Source organism: Heterocephalus glaber, unplaced genomic scaffold (genome assembly GCF_053883595.1).
Source record: "Heterocephalus glaber isolate CG9 unplaced genomic scaffold, H.glaber_assembly_v1.0 deba00000546, whole genome shotgun sequence".
Taxonomy (NCBI): domain Eukaryota; kingdom Metazoa; phylum Chordata; class Mammalia; order Rodentia; family Bathyergidae; genus Heterocephalus; species Heterocephalus glaber.
In genome coordinates, this window is record NW_028258147.1 from 17,845,433 (window position 1) to 17,864,500 (window position 19,068).

The 19,068-nt window shown below is 38.3% G+C and overlaps 1 protein-coding gene and 1 pseudogene across 1 annotated transcript in view; one reads left to right on the forward strand and one right to left on the reverse strand.

The window, feature by feature from the left end:
* Positions 1-19,068, forward strand: part of Cttnbp2 (cortactin binding protein 2) — a 454,755-nt gene that overhangs the window by 237,180 nt on the left and 198,507 nt on the right. The gene's annotated exons all lie outside the window — the stretch shown is intronic.
* LOC101709124 (cyclin-Y-like protein 1 pseudogene) lies at positions 954-9,346 on the reverse strand (annotated as a pseudogene).

Here is a 19,068-nt window from a genome sequence, read left to right on the forward strand (position 1 = left end):
GACACAAGCATAGCAGCCTACAGTTTAAAACTGCACTGAAACTTTTGGGATGCCCTGTACTTCACTATCGGCTGGTGATCACTGGACCTCTATGTCGGTTCGGATTATGAAAATATCTTCTAGTATGTTTACTTAACAGTAGGATAATCATCAGAAAATGAGAATCACCATTAATAGTTCACAAGATGCAGCATGGACTTGATAGAAATAGACAGTCAATAGCATCAACTCATGCTTTCTCTTTAAAACCACAAACATGTCACAGTGCTACCAAACAGTGGTTGCAAAGAACATGAGTGACAAGTGTTATCCAGCAGCTTTTTGGTTCAAACTGATCAACAATAATGATTAGCAACTCATGATATCATGGGAGGAAAAACCTTCAATACCTAACAATGCTACAGTCAACTCCTAAGTGGTGTCATGAGTGTGAACACTCCGGTGTTTGGGACTGGGTGGGGGACTCAGTGGGAGAGACCCTGCTAAGAGGACATGGCTAAGACCCTGGGTTTTATTCCCAGCCCCATGCAATAAAAAGATACCCACATTTCAATAGTAATACTACATTAACCCTAAAGGCATATGCAGCAACATGGGGAGGAGCAAGTAGAAAAACATACAATTATATGGGTAGTGTTTTAAATCTAATTTTTAAAAATAATTAAAATTTTAACTTAGTTTAAATTTAAACTCTCAATTCAAAAGTCTCACAGAGCTCACAGGCATGGGCCAGTGGAGTAAGCAAAAGCCTGTGTGAGCCAGGAGCTTCTGCTCTGCAGAACTGGCAACGCTGCTCACATCAGTGAAGACAGAAGTGCGCTGCTGCTTTGACAGGGCCTCTCTCCTTCCTGTGCAGTGTAGGTGACACCACCCAGGAGGCTCTTGAGTTCAAGGCCTTTCCTTTTGGTGAAAATACTAACTTAGCTGTTGTTGTTGTTGTTGTTTTACCAAGAGGGATGGTACTTCTCTAGCTTTGTAAATGATGTCATAGCCCCCATTTCTCCCTTCTAAGAGAGGACGGCATTAGACAGTCTGATGCCAATGAAATTGCCATCACTGGAAGATCTTCTCATAGCAGCTCTGTGCAAGTCTTTGTCTTCACCCAGTCCTGACATGGCCTCTAGGTCCTGGGCTCTTTCTCTGGTGAGAGACTCAAACACAAAATGTATGTCGTTTTCAACTGCTAAAGAGTGAAGATCAAAGTAGCATTTGGCATACACACTGCCAGACACATTAACATTATACTCGAGGAGGATCAAGTAATGCCTTTCTAACTCATTTATGTCCTTGAGCGCAACATCCCTGAGGACCCTGCAGAAGTCTATGTTCCACACAGCCTGGTCGTGCCAAACCTTGGCTTCAAGAAGAATGGCTCCCAGCAGGATCCTTCTCCAGTTAGCAGGACAGATGTCTATCTCAGCGTATGACACAAGCCTTTCTAAGTACACCAAAGTTATTATTGCCCATTCAGTTGGTAACCATGCAGCATTAAAAATAAAGGCAACAAATCTGTAAATACAGTTGTGTTCAGGATCATGCTCAAAGTATTCCTCTGGAAGCTTCTCTCTTGTGAGTGGATGCAATCTCTCATCCAAAATATCCAGGGATCTATTTGCATCTCTGTTCTTTTTTTGTGTGTATTAAATTCTTTCATTGGTACATTGCAGGTATACAACACAATTACATTTCTCATTGGGAATTGTACCTTTACATAATGCATCTTGGTTCTTATTTTTTCCCCATTCCTAGCCCTCCCTTCATCCCCTCCACCCTTCCCTATTTACAAAGATTTTATTTCCATTTTTTCCATTTCTCATCATTTTTCCTTTCCCTTCTTTCCTTTCCCCTGTCCCTCCCACTACCCCTACCCCTTTGGACCTTTTCTTCCTATTTTGCATTATCGATTATTCATTCTAATCATTGGTACATTTTAGGTATACAATATAATGACATTCATCATTGGAGATTTGTACCTTTACATAGTCTCTCTTGGTTCTTATTTTTCACCCTTGCCCAGCCCTCCCTTCAACCCCTCCAGTCCTCCCTATTTACAAAGATTTTGTTCCTATTTTTCCATTTTCTCATATTAATCCCATTCCCTTCTATCCTTCCCCATAGCCCTCCCACTTCCTTCCCCTTTGCCCCTTTTCTTCCTATTTCACATGACCTATTATACATTTAGTCCTTATTTACACTTTCAGTTTCTCACACCAGAGAAACTATTCGGTATTTACACATGTGTGTCCTATTTATTACACTGAAGAGTATGGCCTCAATGTGCATCCACTTAGCTATAAATGTCTCTAATTTCTCATTCTTTATGGCTGAGTAGTACTCCATTTTATAAAAAAAGACCACATTTTCTTTATCCAGTCTCCAGTTGATGGGCATTTGGGCTGTTTCCAAGTTTTAGCTATTACAAACTGCACTGCTATGAACATGGGCACACATGTATCACTGTGGTATGATTCTTTTAATTCTTTGGGGAAGATCCCCAGCAGTGGAATAGTGGGGTCAAATGGGACTTCCAGTCCTAGTTCTTTGAGGTATCTCCATACTGATTTCCACAGTGCTTGCACCAGTCTACACTCCCACCAGCAGTGGAGCAGGGTTCCTCTTTCCCCACAGCCCCGCCAGCATTTGTTATTGGTGGATTTCATGACAGCAGCCATTCTTTCTGGAGTGAAGTGGAATCTCAGCGTTGTTTTCATTTGCATCTCTCGAATGACCAGTGATGTTGAACATTTTTTCATGTATTTATTGGCTATTTCTACTTCTTTGTCTGAGAAATGTCTGTTCATTTCAGATGCCCATTTTTGGATTGGGTCTTTAAATTTAGGAGGTCTGATCTTTTTAACTTCTTTATAGATTCAAGATAGTAGACCTTTGTCTGAGGAAGAGCAGGTGAAGATTTTTTCCCACACTGTGGGTTGTCTCTTTGCACTGCTGGTGGTTTCTCTTGCTGTGCAGAAGCCTTTTAATAAGAAGAGATCCCATTTGTTGATTGTTTGTGCTAGTTCACGGGCAACTGAGGTTTTGTTCATAAAATCTTTTCCTACACCAATATCTTCAAGGGTTCTACCTAACCTCTGTTCCAACTGGTTCAGAGTTTCTATTTTAATATTTAGATCTTTAATCCATTTTGATTTTAATTTAGTGCATGGTGAGGGATACAGGTCTAGTTTTAGTCTTTGGCAAGTTGAAGCTCAATTTTTCCAGCACCATTTATTAAAGAGGCTATCTTTCCTCCAGTGAGGGTGTTTGGCTCCTTTGTCAAAGATGAGATGGCTGAGTGTGTCTGGCATTGTTTCTGCAACTTCTAATCTGTTCCACTGGTCCTCAAGTCTGTTTCTTTGGACCAAAACCATATGATTATCTCCATAGATGCAGAAAAAGCATTTGACAAAATCCAACATGCATTTATGATAAAAAAAACCCTACAAAAAATTGGAATAGATGGTCTCTACCTCAAACTGATAGAAGCCATCTATGAAAAACCAACAGCCAATATCATACTAAATGGTCAAAAACTGAAATCCTTCACACTAAAGTCAGGAACAAGACAAGGATGTCCACTATCACCACTCTTGTTCTAGACTGAATAACCAAATTCAGTCAAGTAGCTGCTTACAAGGTCAACACACAAAAATCAATAGCTTTCCTCTACACGAATGACAGACTCACTGAGAGAGAAATAGCGCAAATAATTCCTTTCACAATAGCATCCAAAAAACTGAAATACCTAGGAATCATCCTAACAAAGGAAATCAAAGACCTCTTCTCTGAAAACTATGGCACTCTGAAAAGAGAGATTGAAGATGATATCAGAAAATGGACAGACATCCCCTGCTCCTGGGTAGGAAGGATTAATATAGTGAAAATGGCCATACTTCCCAAAACTGCTATGTAGATTTAATGCAATTCCAATTGAGATCCCAGCAGCATACTTCATGGACCTTGAGAAAACAATCCAAAAATTCATTTGGAACAAGAAGAGACCCAGAATAGCAAAAGCAATTCTAGTTAACGGAGACATGGCAGGGGGTATCACAATCCCCAACCTGCAACTATACTACAAAGCTACTGTGATAAAAACTGCATCTCTGTTCTTTATGTGGTAATATACTGCTAAGGTCACACACTCCACCACGTTTCTATGATTAGGCTGGCTGAGTGTGCTGTCATCTAGAAATATCATTGAGCAGGAGCTATACTTCCCAGTAAGCTGCCCTGGAGACATGTGGTTGAAATAGTTGCTTTTCCTCTGATCTTGTGCATATGCATGAAATTTGTTCAGGAAAATTGTTCTTGCCCTTGGATGGTCAGCAGGGTTTGATTCCAGAGCTGCACCTGCTGGACCCTGTTAGTTCTGCTGGTCAAGTTGCAGGAAGGCCTTGGGCATGGTCAACTGGGCGTCCTGGGGGTGGGCATCCAGAGTCCTAGGCAGCAGCCTCGAGTCCTGGAATGTGGCAGCCAGATGTCCCAGGTAGGGGCCTCCAGTGCTAGGTGTCTGGCGTCCTGGAGGGTGGTGATCTGGAGTGATGAGGGCAGTGGGTGAGTCCTCAGGCCCCAAACCACTGAGGGACTGGCTCTTCTTCACAGCTGGAACATGGACTCAAGATTTCTTAAATAAGACCCAAAAAGTATAAATCTTTAATGAGAAATATAAACCAAGAAGAGTAACAAATTTGACTACCTCATAATTAAGAATTCACTTCTTCAAAGAATACCAGCAAAGAGAGTAAAAACAAAAATCATATACCATGAAAGTTATTTTCAATACCTGTAATATGAAAAGGACTATGATCAGGAATATACTTTTCAAAAAATATTCTTAATAGAACAATTAGTAAAGGACAAGTAATCAACTGGCAAAAGTGGATGAAAAAGGCTATGGATTTAGCTCAGTGGTTCTGCTGCCTGCCTTGCAAGTGCAAGGTCCCAAGTTCAATCCCCAGTACCAAAAAAAAAAACAAAAAATCCCCCCAAACAAACAAAAAAAAAGTGGGTGAAAGATTTTGATAGATGTGTCCCCTCCAAATAAATACAAGTATCTAAAATGAGCTATTTATATATTTATATTTATATAATATATATCAGATATATATTATATGTAATACATGTGACATATTTTATTTGTGTCTGTATACTATATATATATATATATATATACACACACACCTCATTAAGGAATAATGGAAATGCAAATTAAAACTATAATGAGAATTCATTTCAAATCCATAACACTAAAATCTTATTTTAAATTTTAACAATTTCAATTATTAAAAAGGAGACAAGAGCCAAGAAAATTCTCATCCACTGCTCATAGTAAAATGACACAATTTCCTAGAAAAAAAGTGTGGTGTCACTTAGTAAGTCCACATATGCACCATGTACCGTACCTTCCCTCTCCCTTTCTCTCTTTCACACAGACTATATTACTTAACAGGGATTGAACTCAGGACCTTGCACTTGCCAGGCAGGTGTGGTGGCACTGAGCTACATCCCCAGCCCACAAATTATTTTTAATGACATTAAAATACCAAAAGTTTTATTTTCTTCCCTTTCACAGGAAGGGTGGAGGAAAAGACTAACTGGCAAACAATGGTAGTGAGCAAGAAAAAGCTCTTTGTAGTCTATAGGATTATTTGAAACTGCTAAAAGCCTTTCAACTTAGTATTTGAGTCAGTGTTAGAATTCAGTCAGATTCAGTTTTCCTTTTCTTTCTTAGTAGAGTGGAGGTCAACATCTTAAGGCAGAGGAAGTCAAGGAAGTTTAGAAATAGTCATTTTGTGACATTTATTGTGCACTCACCAGTCCTGCTATACACTTTATGTGAAGGCTTAGCATTCAAGAACTCCTGCATACATTTAGGAAGCACCAGAGAAGTAATGAACTCAGATACTCCGTTTCCACAGATTACTATTCATCTTTTATCTAAAAATAACAATAATGGCATCTTAAAACTGGTATGGCATTTTTAAGCAAACCAAAACTTTATAAAGAGCCATGAACTTTAAATTGGAGTATAGAGCTCTGGTATTTCTTGTTCTTAATTTTTTGGGAGCACAAGAATTGCAATTTTGCCATTTAGACAATAAAACTTCACTTATTGGTTTCATTGCAAAGACTTACAGCGCCAGTGTTTGCATTATCTCTATTTGAATCCGAATGTAAATCCTCCCAACTAAGAGTGCATTTCCAAGTTGTATGAGCACAGTTCCATGGCTGTCCAAAGCTTTTCTTAGTCTTCACAGTTTCATGACATAAATTACCAGACAGATCGGTTGTAGAGTTTAAATAGATCACCTCCCTCGGAACTCTTATAATATCTAGTTTAAACAGTGGGGCTATATAGGTAAGTAGCACAAAATAATCTCAATGGTACAACGATGCTCTTGATATTTTAAAACTTATCTACATTTTTCCCAATCACCTAGCCAATTATGTATATCTAGATTAGCAACAAAATATAAAAATACATCTGAATGCTTTAAAGTAGAGATAAATAAACTGTGGTCTATGAGCCAAATGTGGCTCTCCCGGCTGTTGTTTTCCTTTTTTCTAAGATAAAATTTTATTGAAACAGAGTCACACTTATTTGTTTACATATGCCCACTTTCATGTTACAACACCAGAGTTGAATAATTACAGTAGAGACCACAAAGCATCTGCAAAGCCCAAAATACTTAGCCATTGTGTTGTTTAAGAAAAAGTTTGCCAATGCAACTTTACCTGAAATTTTCTTCATTTTCTTGGATTTTATTTTGTTTTACAATAACATGATAAGGAAATTTTTAAAAATTCCCCTCCCTGCTCTATTTTCTTTTAAGTATTCAACCTCCTGAACCAGTTATTACATTTCACAAACTAGAATCAGCATCACTAGCTATGAACCTGCCTACTTTTAAAGTACTGTACATGTAAAAAGCAATGTAATAAAAATGGAATACATGGATTCTTGTTAAGCAGAGCATGAGGTGGCTCCAAGGAGCTGGAATAATTTCCTCTTTCTCTCTCACAAACTTTACTATCCTTTGGATGAGATAAGACACAATGAATTAGAGCCAAAGTTTTGGAATCAGACCTAAGCTTCAACCCTGGCTTTACCAACTAGGAACTGTGTGGCTTATCCTCTGCCTGCCTCATTTCCCTCCTCTGTAACTTGGAGATGATAATAATAGGATCCATTTCAGTGGGTTGGTAAGATTATTAAATTCTATCAAAATAACTATATTTATCCTTGTACCGGGCACATAGTAAGTCCTCACATCCTGCCATCTGCAATTTTAGCAGGGAATTGAAAGGACTTCATAAGGGAATAAATTAAAAAGAGAAGAGGTAGAAGTACTACCATCAAGAAGATGAAGGGATTCTCCTGCTTTATTGCCTTACACTTCAATTTCTAGACTTAAGAAATATTTCTCTATTTAGAAACAAGAGAAAATGCTTCAAATATGAAGTGCCTTTAGAACTCAAATATTTTGAAACTTAATGGCTACGTGTTAATTTGTACAACAGAATTTGTAGAGCCACCGATGTCTTGCTCATACTCACGGCTCATATCAGACTTCATGGATCCTGTGAATTTATCCTCAAATCAGCAAATCAGCAAAGCTGATTTCATACTTTCTAGAAGTACATATATTTGTCCATTTAGTTTATTGGTACATTTTAGGTATACAATACAGTTACATTCCTCATTGGGATCTTGTACCTTTACATGATATACCTTGGTTCTTATTTTTTCCCCATTCCCCTGGCCTCCCTTCCCTATTTACAAAGACTTTATTTCCATGTTTTTCCTTTTCTCATAATTTTTTCTTTTCCTTTCTTTCCTTTCCCCTTCCCCTATTCCTTTAGACATTTTCTTCCTATTTCACAATATTAATTATACTTATTTTTTGGTACCGGGGATCGAACTCGGGTCCTTGTGCTTGCGCAGCAGGTGGTGAAACCACTAAGCTAAATCCCCAGCCCATACATTTTGATTCTTATTTACACTTTTATTTTTTCACACCAGAGAAACTATTCAGTATTTACACATCTGTCCTATGTATTTCACTTAAGAGTATGGCCTCAATGTGTATCCACTTAGCTATAAATGTCTCTAGTTTCTTGTTCTTTATGGCTGAGTAGTACTCCATTTCATTAAAAAATCACATCTTCTTTATCCAGTCACCAGTTGATGGGCAATTGGGTTGCTTCCAAGTTTTAGCTATTACAAACTGTGCCGCTATATATATGGGTGCGCATATATCACTGTGGTATGATTCTTTTAATTCTTTTGGGAAGATACCCAGCAGAGGAATAGCTGGGTCTAATGGGACTTCCAAGTTCTTTGAGGTATCTCCATACTGATTTCCACAGTGCTTGCACCAGTCTGTACTCCCACCAACAATGAAAAAGGGTTTCTTTCTCCCCACAACCCCACCAGCATTTATGATTGGCTGATTTCATGATAGCAGCCATTCTTTCTGGGGTGAGGTGGAATCTCAGCCTTATTTTCATTTGCATCTCTTGAATGACCAGTGATATTGAACATTTTTTCATATGTTTATTTGCTGCTTTTACTTCTTTGTCTGAGAAATGCCTGCTCATTTCAGATGCCCATTTTTTGAATTGAGTCTTTATATTTGGGGGGGGTCTGATTTTTTTTGGTTCTTTATAGATTCTAGATAGTAGACCTTTGTCTGAGGAACAGCTGCTAAAAATTTTTTTCCACATTGTAGGTGGTCTGTTAGCTCTGTTGGTGGTTTCTCTTGCAGTGCAGAAGCTTTTTAATAAGATGAGATCCCAGTTGTTGATTCTTTGTGCGAGTTCCCATGCTACTGAGGATTTGTTCATAACATCCTTTCCTATGCCAATGTCTTCAAGAGTTGTACCTAACTTATCTTCCAGCAAGTTTAGTGTTTCTGTTTTAATATTTAGATCTTTAATCCACTTCGATCTTAGTTTAGTGCACGGTGATAGATATGGGTCTAATTTTAATCTTTGGCAAGTTGAAACCCAATTTTTCCAGCACCATTTATTAAAGAGGCTATCTTTCCTCCTGTGAGGATGATTGGCTCCTTTCTCAAAGATGAGGTGGCTGAGTAAGTCTGCAGTTGTTTCTGCAACTTCTAATCTATTCCACTGATCCTATGGTCTATTTCTTTGCCAGTACCATGCTGTTTTTATCACAGTGACTTTGTAGTATAGTTTCAAGTTGGGAATTGTGATACCCCCTGCCATGACTCTGTTGCCTAGAATTGCTTTTGCTATTCTAGGTCTCTCCAGAAGTATATTTACTTTCAACTAAAAGTGAACTCTTGCTTGTAAAGTTGGCCTGAAAATCCATTACCATGGTGGACTCATTGTCCTTTATTTCCCAATAGGTAATGGTGGTTATTTGGAATATTGAGAGATAGTGCCTCTGTGAAAGTAAGTATTATCTCATGTACATGCAAATACTTTTACCTTCATCTTAGATAGCAATATAATCATATTCTATAAAACTTGTCCTGCACCCAGAATTTAATTAATGATGTGTCTGCATAGAATGAAGATAAGTGGAAACTGAAAAGTTCATGCAGGTTTTCTTAGGATCACACAGCTTTAAAGCCATTGACTGTTTTAGTAATTTCACTAATTTAGCGATTTAACAAATATTTATTGAGTTCATACTATATGTTACACACATGTGTGCAATATATACATAAATGGAAAAATATAACTTGCCTCCTTAAAGGTAATAATCTCACCAAAAAACAGAGACAGGCAGAAGGTATACTTCCTACTATGATGAAACAAGACCTAAGTACATTGGAAGCTTGTGTGCCAAAAACACAAGATGAGCTTCACATAAAGATAATAATTTACTGAGCCTTGAAAAATGGCCAGAAATATGTGAAAGGCATATCAGGCAAGGAACAGCATATGCCAAAGCTAGCAGTGTGCAAATCACAGTGTGTTCATGGACTAGAAGTGGTTTGGTGGTATTTTCAGAACCTAAAGTGTTAAATGATGAGAAGGGTTGAAAGTACAAGAAGAGGTGGAAGTGGAGGGAAGCTGGATACGCCTCTGACCATGGAAGACTGTCAATCAGAACAGTCTCGATTTTATCTGAAGGTAACCATAAGCTGCTACAGAATTTTGGCCTGGAGAGAGTGATCAGATTTTCATACTAGAAATGTCACTTCAGCAGCTTTGAGGATAGTGAGATGGGCTAAAAGTAAAGCAATCAGAAAGCAGACAATTACGACAAATTGGCAAATGATGCCATTTGCATGGGCATGAACGATACAAGTAAGCATAGAAATAGACATGGGGGACTGAAATAAAAATAATTCAGGAGGCAGGAAGAATAGAGTACAAGAATTGACAAGATGTAGGCTTTCAAGAAGAAATTGAAGTGTTTGGCTTATGCAGCTGGGTTAAGAAAGTATCCTCACAAGGTAAGAAATTCAAGAGAGGATTTGTGGGGGCAGGCTGCGGAATCGCTGCAGAAGATGATGGATCCTCATCAAAATACCATCACTCTGGGTTACCTAAGCAGAGACAAGCAAATAGAAATGAATATCTGGGGCTTCGGGAAGGAGGCCTGAACCTTAGAAGACTATACATCTAGAGTCAAGGGCATTTAGGTGATGTTTGATGTTGTGGCCATGAATAAACGCACGTAAAGAAAATGTATTATAAAAATAGAGTAAAATAGTAAAATAGAACCCTGAAAGGTTTTGGGGCTAAGAAAAAATGAGAACATTGGAAATTACATGAGGGAGACCATAGTTGGCTGTCTAAACAAAGGTTTTAATGAGGGATTAAATCAGAATGGAGACATGGGAGCTGCTGCAGGACAGAGTGGGGGAGAGAAATTTGACTAGGAGGAGAAGACCCAAGGAACAAAGAAGAAGAAGGTTGTTTGGGATGAGTGAAAGAAGGTAAATGAAGAGGGAGAGATTGCAGGTTTGGAATAAACAAACAGCCACTGATTAGGTAAGTTCCTATGCATTTCATTTAACTTTTCAAAAAATAGCCACAATTTAAAAATCAACAATTTCATGGGGGAAATGGTTGGTTCTACCTAATGTTAAATAATCGGAATGAGTACATTGTCACTTATAACTGGTGATGTTTTTGTCTAGTATAAGTAGCTTTTAAGTCTCACTTTCTTATGAAAATGAGGACCTTAATTTGCCAAATAGAAGGCGCATTTGAATGGTAGAGTTTCTGATTTGGAAGTAGATGTGTTTTTTTCTGGAGCCCATATACTGTTTCATGTGACACAAGATCAAATGTGACCTTGCCAATGCGTGATGAACTTGCTTTTGATTGAGGGTTACCCTTTAGTGAAGTGTGTTGTTTAACATCTGTGGGGATGCTTAACTAATACTGGAGGTAAGGTCTTCAAGAAGCAACTGGACAAGCCAAAAATTTCTAAGAGAAAAGATTTTCTGCAGCTGCTCCAACCAGCTCAGGACTGACCTTAGTCCCCCAGTGGAGATATAAATCAGTGATGTAGGGCCGGGACAGAAGTCAAGTCTATGGCCTCCCATGGGAGTCAGACCTGACTAGTTTCAAGTCCTTGAAGCAAGTTTGAGCCAGTGCTGACAGGGCTGTATTAGGTGCTAGAAAGAGACAAAATGGCACCATAGCAAGAAGGAAATTTAGAATTCCTAGAAATCAGGAAAGTGTCAGAGAATGTAGCTGAAAGACAGGAAGCAGGAAAGTTCCAGCAGAACTACACAAGTAATTATCAGAACACTACTGAGCTAAGTAACTTGTCAGGTGCTGAAAAAATGCAAACACCAATGGCCTGGTTCCTAATCCAGAGGATGTAAACAACATACGCTAGGAAAATACATCTAAAATTTTAAGTCTCAATGCATTTATTTGCTCAATGTACGCATGTATTATATGGCCAACCCAATAAAAAGACAGATTTCTAGAGTGTAAAAAAACTTCATATAAATCTATATATTTTAAAATATTCCTTACAACATTAATATTTCCATTAACATTTTGTACATTACCTGATGCATTCTATTGGTCATTTTTTTTAAAAGGTCACTATAAATAATAGAATCTATTTCCATTTTTAAGTAAGATTGAATAGATATTTTCTACTAAAATCCCTTCCTTTCGTTCTATATTTTTTGTGAGAGATTCAATAAAGATTAGAAGGATTCTCAAATCACAACCTAGTTGGTACTATATAACCAATAAAGGTGTGTCTGTGTGTGTGTGTATATGTAAAGCCTATATATAGGTATATATAGGTGTATATATAGGTATTATATTATACAGGTACTATAGGTATATATAGGTAAAGCTGCTAAAGGTGTGCATATATATATATATATATATATATATTACAAGAAGCAAAAATGGAAACTATAAACCTAGATGAAGATCCTGTTTTTTTCTAAGCCTGGTTAAATTTAATTTATTTTTTAAATTGAATTTGAGGATATGAGGAGAATATGAAAAAATCCTTAGATGTTGAGGCTAAATCTCAAGCAATATAAAAATCAAATTTATATTCCAGTTATATATTTTCAGAGGACAGAGAGCATATATTATTTCAGGATCTGGAAATGCAGAAGCAACTGAAATGGCACCTGAGGTTTCCAAGTCCTAGGAAAACTAATTTGAATTATTCACATCTATTTTTCTGAAAGCTTGCTTATGAAAACAGAAAAAAAAAAAAGGTCTTTGATAACTACTTCTGAACATTCTGTGCTCCTACAGTAAATCGTATCATTAAGACATTTTTCTTATTCATTTGCTAACAATTTGAGCATGTGGAGAAAATCACTAATTAATGGGAAAACTTGGAAAAATCACAATAATATTAAGAGTAAAGATGTAGGTTACATATGCCTCTGTCTTCTCACATATTTATCAGACTAAAAAGACAAAATGAAAAATATTCCATTAGAGGGATGTGTAGCATTTTAATTCTCATCAAAGGTCACTCAGCCAATTTACAATGCCAGGATGTTTTGTTTGCTAGATTACCTAGATATATTTCTACTGTGTCAAATGTTCTTTCTGTCCTTTCTTATTCAACTCAGAGTTTGTCAAATGAGTAACAGTTCCTGCTTCATTTCTTCTTAGCAATTAATGTTTGCTCTTTTCTCAAATGTGCCAATATGTACCTCTCACTTTATAGCATATGGCTTAATAGGATTGCAGGTCTATTATTAGAGAATCTACATTATTAGAGACCAGTATTTTAAGACTGAAGAGTTCAACCAAGGTGTACCAAGTTTATCCAATGCAGTCTATCTGATTGAATGTGAGGTTTCTAAGTTTTTCTTGGTCTTGGAAAGGCAAATAGCTGAATGAAAAAAGAGATAGAAGGAAGAATAGCAAAGAAGAGAGAAAATGCAAAAAAAAAAAATAGACAGAAAAAGAATAAATGGAGATAGGAGGAAAGTCCATGCTCACAAAATAGTAATGCAGTTGTGTGTATAACTGATAGCATGAATCCAGGCAGATTTCCCTATACAGTATACAACATTTTGAGTTAGCATATTACTCATGCAATGTGCCATATTTTGTGCTACATTGAAATCATAACTAGTGGGAAATTACAAGTGCTTTTAGTCAGGCACTGAGGCACATGCCTGTAATCCCAGCACTCTAGAAGCCTCAAGGAGGACTCCACATTAAAGCCCAGTCCAGGAAACCTAGCAACTTAGCAGGACTATGTCTCAAAATGTAAAATGACAAACAGTCTGGGAATGTAGCTCAGTACAAAGGCCCTGGGTTTGATCACCAGTAGTGAAAAAAAAAAAAAAAGAGTAAAAAAGAAAACAGTCCTTTGGTAAATAAAAATGCCAAACTATGATAGGAAAACCCTAACACAACCCCAAACAATCCTCCTCTTTGGTCAGTTAGTTGTCCAAAATATCTGCCACAGTTTTGAGATCTTATATATTTTATAGCTATTCCAAGTAGGCTCTTGTTTTCATAATATGTAATGCAATCTTGAGTCACTTTAAAAATTTTTACATTATTACCAGTCACTTGAAAAAAGTATTGATAATGAGGTGATTTCTAATGACACCAATTATTGACAAAAATACATAAACTTCTTTTGAAAAACAGGCTCTGCCTTAAAAAAAAAGAAATTGAACCCACATTCAATATATTAGTTTTGGGTTTTTTTGCTATTGACAAGTTGTATTTATATAGCATTTTACAGCTTACCTAGTAATTGCCTGATATCATTTGTGCCTCACAGCAGCCCAGTATGAAACATTATGATGTCCACTTTGCTTATGCAAACACTGAGGTTCAGAAACCTGTGCAAGCTGCCCAAATTCATGAGATTAGTAAGTGGAAAAGCCTAAATGTAAACTTTCTGCTTCCCAATGTCATTCCCAGTCCTTTCTCCTTGCAACAGAGCTGGATGACCAGATAAGGCTAAAGCCAGATGACCGGGCAGGGCTTGCTCCTGAGTCACAAAGTCCCTAAAGTCACAGGAGCACGTTCTGGTCCCTTCAGTGTCTACAAATGAAGACAGTGTACTTAAAATAACTACAGTACTGAATGTCTTTAAGTATGGAATATCCATATGAAAGACCATTCTGCTCTGGGTCCCTCACTGTGATGTTTTCCTGTTCCATGGTACACTTTCACCTGCAGGAGTGACAGGCATAATTTTCCAGGTGGAAAAGTTCTCAGGCCTCACATGGAATGGTCCTGGTTCTTCAAATCTTCTGTTCTTTTTTCGACAAAGGATTAATTTCTTTATATTGAAGCCAATTTCTTTTAGACCAAGGACTCAGTAATTTCCAAATGTTGTGATTTAAATGTAGCATAAAATATGGCACCAAGAAGGAGTAATATGCCCACTTTCTCTTCTCTTCTCTTTTCCCTTTTCCTCTTATCCCTTTTTTTATTCAGCTTTGTCTTTCCAAAACCAAGAAAAACTTAAGAGTTCTCACATTCAACCAGATAGATGGAGGTGGGGGGCTAGACATCACCATGTAGTTATGTGGACCTCCTTTTCTAGGGAGCCACCACATGTGTGAAGGAATGTGGTATGGTGGGGGTACAGGCGTGTGTAGGCAGCTCTGCATGATAGAGCGGGGAGCTGTGATACCGATCCCATTAAAGGAGCCTTCTAACACTCTGTACTATGTATTGTTCCTGCCAATGCAGAGCTGCACTGACAATGGAGGTCTCTCTAGGGTCCCTAACTCCTGACATGACAACAAAAGCACAAACTGCCACAGGGGACCACTTTTTTCTCAATGTATATCATTTAACTTTTCAATTTGACTACTGCAAGTAGATGCCATGAAGAAATTTTCAAAGCTGTGTGTGGGAGCTGTGAATACTAGAAACTAAAGAATTAGCTCACATGTTTAACAATTCTGTTCTAAACAACCAAGAAAGTGGTTGGAAAGGAACATGTAGCTCTGCTTTTAAATTGCCCAATTTTGCATAAATATACAATTTTATTAATAGTTCATGTGGCTGGACTTTTCTAACAATAATGCCAACCAAACTAGGCCTTACTCTGTACTCAAAATGCACTGCACTTTTGGGGCATGGGGCTCAGGGAGGAGGTAAAAGGCTTCTCTGTGATTAAGAAGTTTCCAGAAACCTTTTATTCTGTCCAGGAGCCTCTCACATAACTCAATAAGAGAAATGTTACTTTTCTCATTTTCCCTATGTGGACCCAGCATGCAAAATCATCCCAAGACTCCTCCCCATCTTTTATCAGGGAATATAGCAAAATATCTGCACTACAGAAAAACAAGTAATATAAGTTCAAGATAAAATTAAGGCACTCCTGGTAATCAGTATTCTTCTAAAAAACTTTTCAATCAAATATCAGAAAATGTTTATACAGCAGGTATCAAAGGAACTTATAAAGAAAGCTTTGGACAATCTTTTGCTAATACAGAACTCTTCTGACGGCACAGAGTCCCATTCTTCTGTTTTGAAATTTCCTATTGGTTTAAATCTCTCTCTTTTACTTTTCAATAGCAAAGTACACTTGCAACATGGTATTACCATTTTTCTGATAGTAACCCTGAAGCTCAAAAGGTCACTTGGCTTAACTTAGTTACATTCCACTGACACAGCCCTTATTTTGTTGTCACATAGGCAATCGGCAGGGTGGCAGCTCTCAGCTCTAGGGGTCTTGCCCTTTGGGCTTTCTTGGTCCTCACCCATATGGCTTCTTGGTCCTCACTTCAATTATGACTCAGAAGGATATTGATCTAGTCTCTCCACACTGAACAATCTTCTCGCTCAGGATTGTCAGATTTAGCTCCCTGCTTGCTCTCCAGATTTCAGAACACCATGCTGTGATGAGTAGAGGGGACACCTGTGAGGTCCTGGAGAGAAACCTGGCTTTAGCACTTGGAAGCTGTGTAACCTGTGCTAATTGTACTGTACTTGACTTCTGAGCCTCAGATTCTTAACCTGAAAAAGGAGGCACACCTACTTTGTTGGTGTGTTGTGGGAATGAATGAGGTTATCCCTGTAATCCTGGCCTGACCTAGTGGGCCCTGGATACCTGGGTTGAGGTAGGTAAATACCCCAAAAAAATGCCCTCATCTGCTGTGATTTAGCTATGGTCTGTCCCCTTTGAATCTCTTATTGATGTTTCATCCCCATTGAGGTATTAAGAACATGGAAACTCAATATAACTGTGATGTTTTGAGATGGAGCCTATAGGGGTTGATTAGAATTAGATAAGACCATCAGAGTGGAGCCCCAGTGATTGAATAGCCATGTCTTTATAAGAGGGAGATGGGAGGCTGAAGGAGGAGGATGGCAAGTGTGAACCCACCCTGGGCAACTTAGCAACTCAGGGAGACATTGGTGCAAAATAATGAGCAATAAAAGGGCTGGGGAAAGTAGGTTAATGTGAAGGGCCTGGGTTCAATCCCAGTACGACAAAAAGAAGAAAAGAAGGAGGAGGCGGAGGAGGAAGAGGAGGAGGAGGGGATTAAGAAGAAGGAGAAGAGGAAGAGAGATGAGGGACACATACATGCTCCTCGTCACCAAATGATACAGTACAGACTATATCATTTCAGGACTCTGTTAACAAGAAGGCCCTTACCATATGCAGCACCTTGACCTTGGACCAGAGCTATGAACCAAAATACACCTCTTCTCTTTATGACATGCTTAGTCTGTGTTATTGTGTTATTAGCAATGGAAAACAGATTAATACAACATCCTAAACATTAAAACCTGTGTGTATTTTACCTTACATGGCAAAATCAGCTTTGCAACTGTGATTAAATGCTATTATGATGGGGAGAATAGCCTGGAACTACCCAGGTGAGAGCAACATAATCAGAGTCCTTATAAGGAGGAATAAGAGGGAGAGGGGAAGATGTGAAGATACTGCTCTGCTGGCTTTATAGAGAGAGAAACAGACCATGAGCAAGGAAGCAAACAGTCTCTAAAAGGGGGGGAGGGCCAGGAAAGAGCTTCTCCTCTGCAGCCTCCAGAAGGCATGTAGCCTTGCTGATGATCCTTTTGTAGACTTCTGACCTCTACAACCAGAAGATAATACATTTCTGTTGTTTTACACTACAGTGTTTATGACATCTTGTTGCATCAGATACAGGAAACTAATGGACATTCTCTTACTCTGCGTTGCTCATATCCTTGCCCCTCAGTGATCACTTTCTATTTTGCATACACTGTGGCATTTATCTCCATAACACCTTATTGCCACCGACATAGGCTTATATGTTGGTTTTCTGTCTCACTTTAATAGAATGTAAACTTTAAGGGGAGGGTCTTTGTTTTTGTTAATTTGTCCCTTGCTCTGAGAAGTGCCTGGTACATAGTAGGTACTCAAAAACTATTTCTGGGATCTAGCACAATGTAGTGCTGAGGGAGTAGCTCAGTGGCAGAGTGCTTAGCATGCATGAGGCTTAGCATTCAGTCCCTAGCCATACATATATCATAATGTAAGTGCTCCATGGTTGTTAGATGCTGGGAACATGTCAGCCAGTGCAGAACTTCTAAAGAGCAAGCTGCAGAATAAACACTATATCACAAATTCATTCCAGGTGTTCTGCACATACTGTTCTTCTCTGCCCTAGAGATAGGAGGGCAGCCTGGTCTATTCAGCCAAGTGTACTATGCAAATATTACTTTCTGTGCAGGGCTGATGTGGAAAAGATGTATTGCACTATATCAACAATGAGTAGTTTATAAAAATCAGAGGTTTTATTTTTTTTAATTATGGTCAAGGATGTTCTGCTCCTGCCCTCCAAACACTCCTCTTCTAAGAATAAGGCAGGTTTAGTTTGAAGTTAATGATGTCCACAGTTACCCGTCTTTTAATCTAGAATTGTTGCCTGGCTGAGAGTGACCGAGAATAGAATGCCTACTACCGGTAGTAGACAAACATGACTTCCAGAGATGGGAGTTCGCTTCTGGTTCCCACTGCGCTCTCTGGGCTCCCTCTATTTCCAGAAGTGGCTTTTGCCTCTGCTGTCATCTTGCTGTTTGCCCACAGCTCTTGTCCTGCTAGACTCTTAGCTTCACCTCTGTTGACCTACTATTTCAATTAGGTTCCCTCTCATTGACATACAGATTTTTCTCTTGTTGCCTCAAGTGTTTCACATTATGGTTCATCAGCCATTTCATTTGTTCTGTTGTTCCTAGTGTCATGGGGAGGGATGACTGTCCTAATAAACCATGCTGTTTATTCCTAGAATTTGCTGACACAAATATCTAGGCTTGTGGGGAGTGTGCTATTAGAGAGGCTGGGCTCATGGGATTAAAGTCATCTGGCGCTGGCTTTCTATTTTAATTCACCAATTCATTCATTGATTTATTAATTCAATAATAGTTGTAAGTATTTGTTACATGCTGGTCCCAGAGGATAAAGAATAAAAACACCATCCCTGCCCTAATGAATGTAACAGCCCAGAAAGACAGGTTAACAACTAGTGACAAACATGTTGGGCCTACAATGAAAAACTCTAGGATTCTAGAGAGCATATAATCTATTCAATATTCAGCAGTTATTTAATGAGTGGCTACTATGTACAAAGAACACTTTTTTAGGTACTAGGTATTCAACAGTAA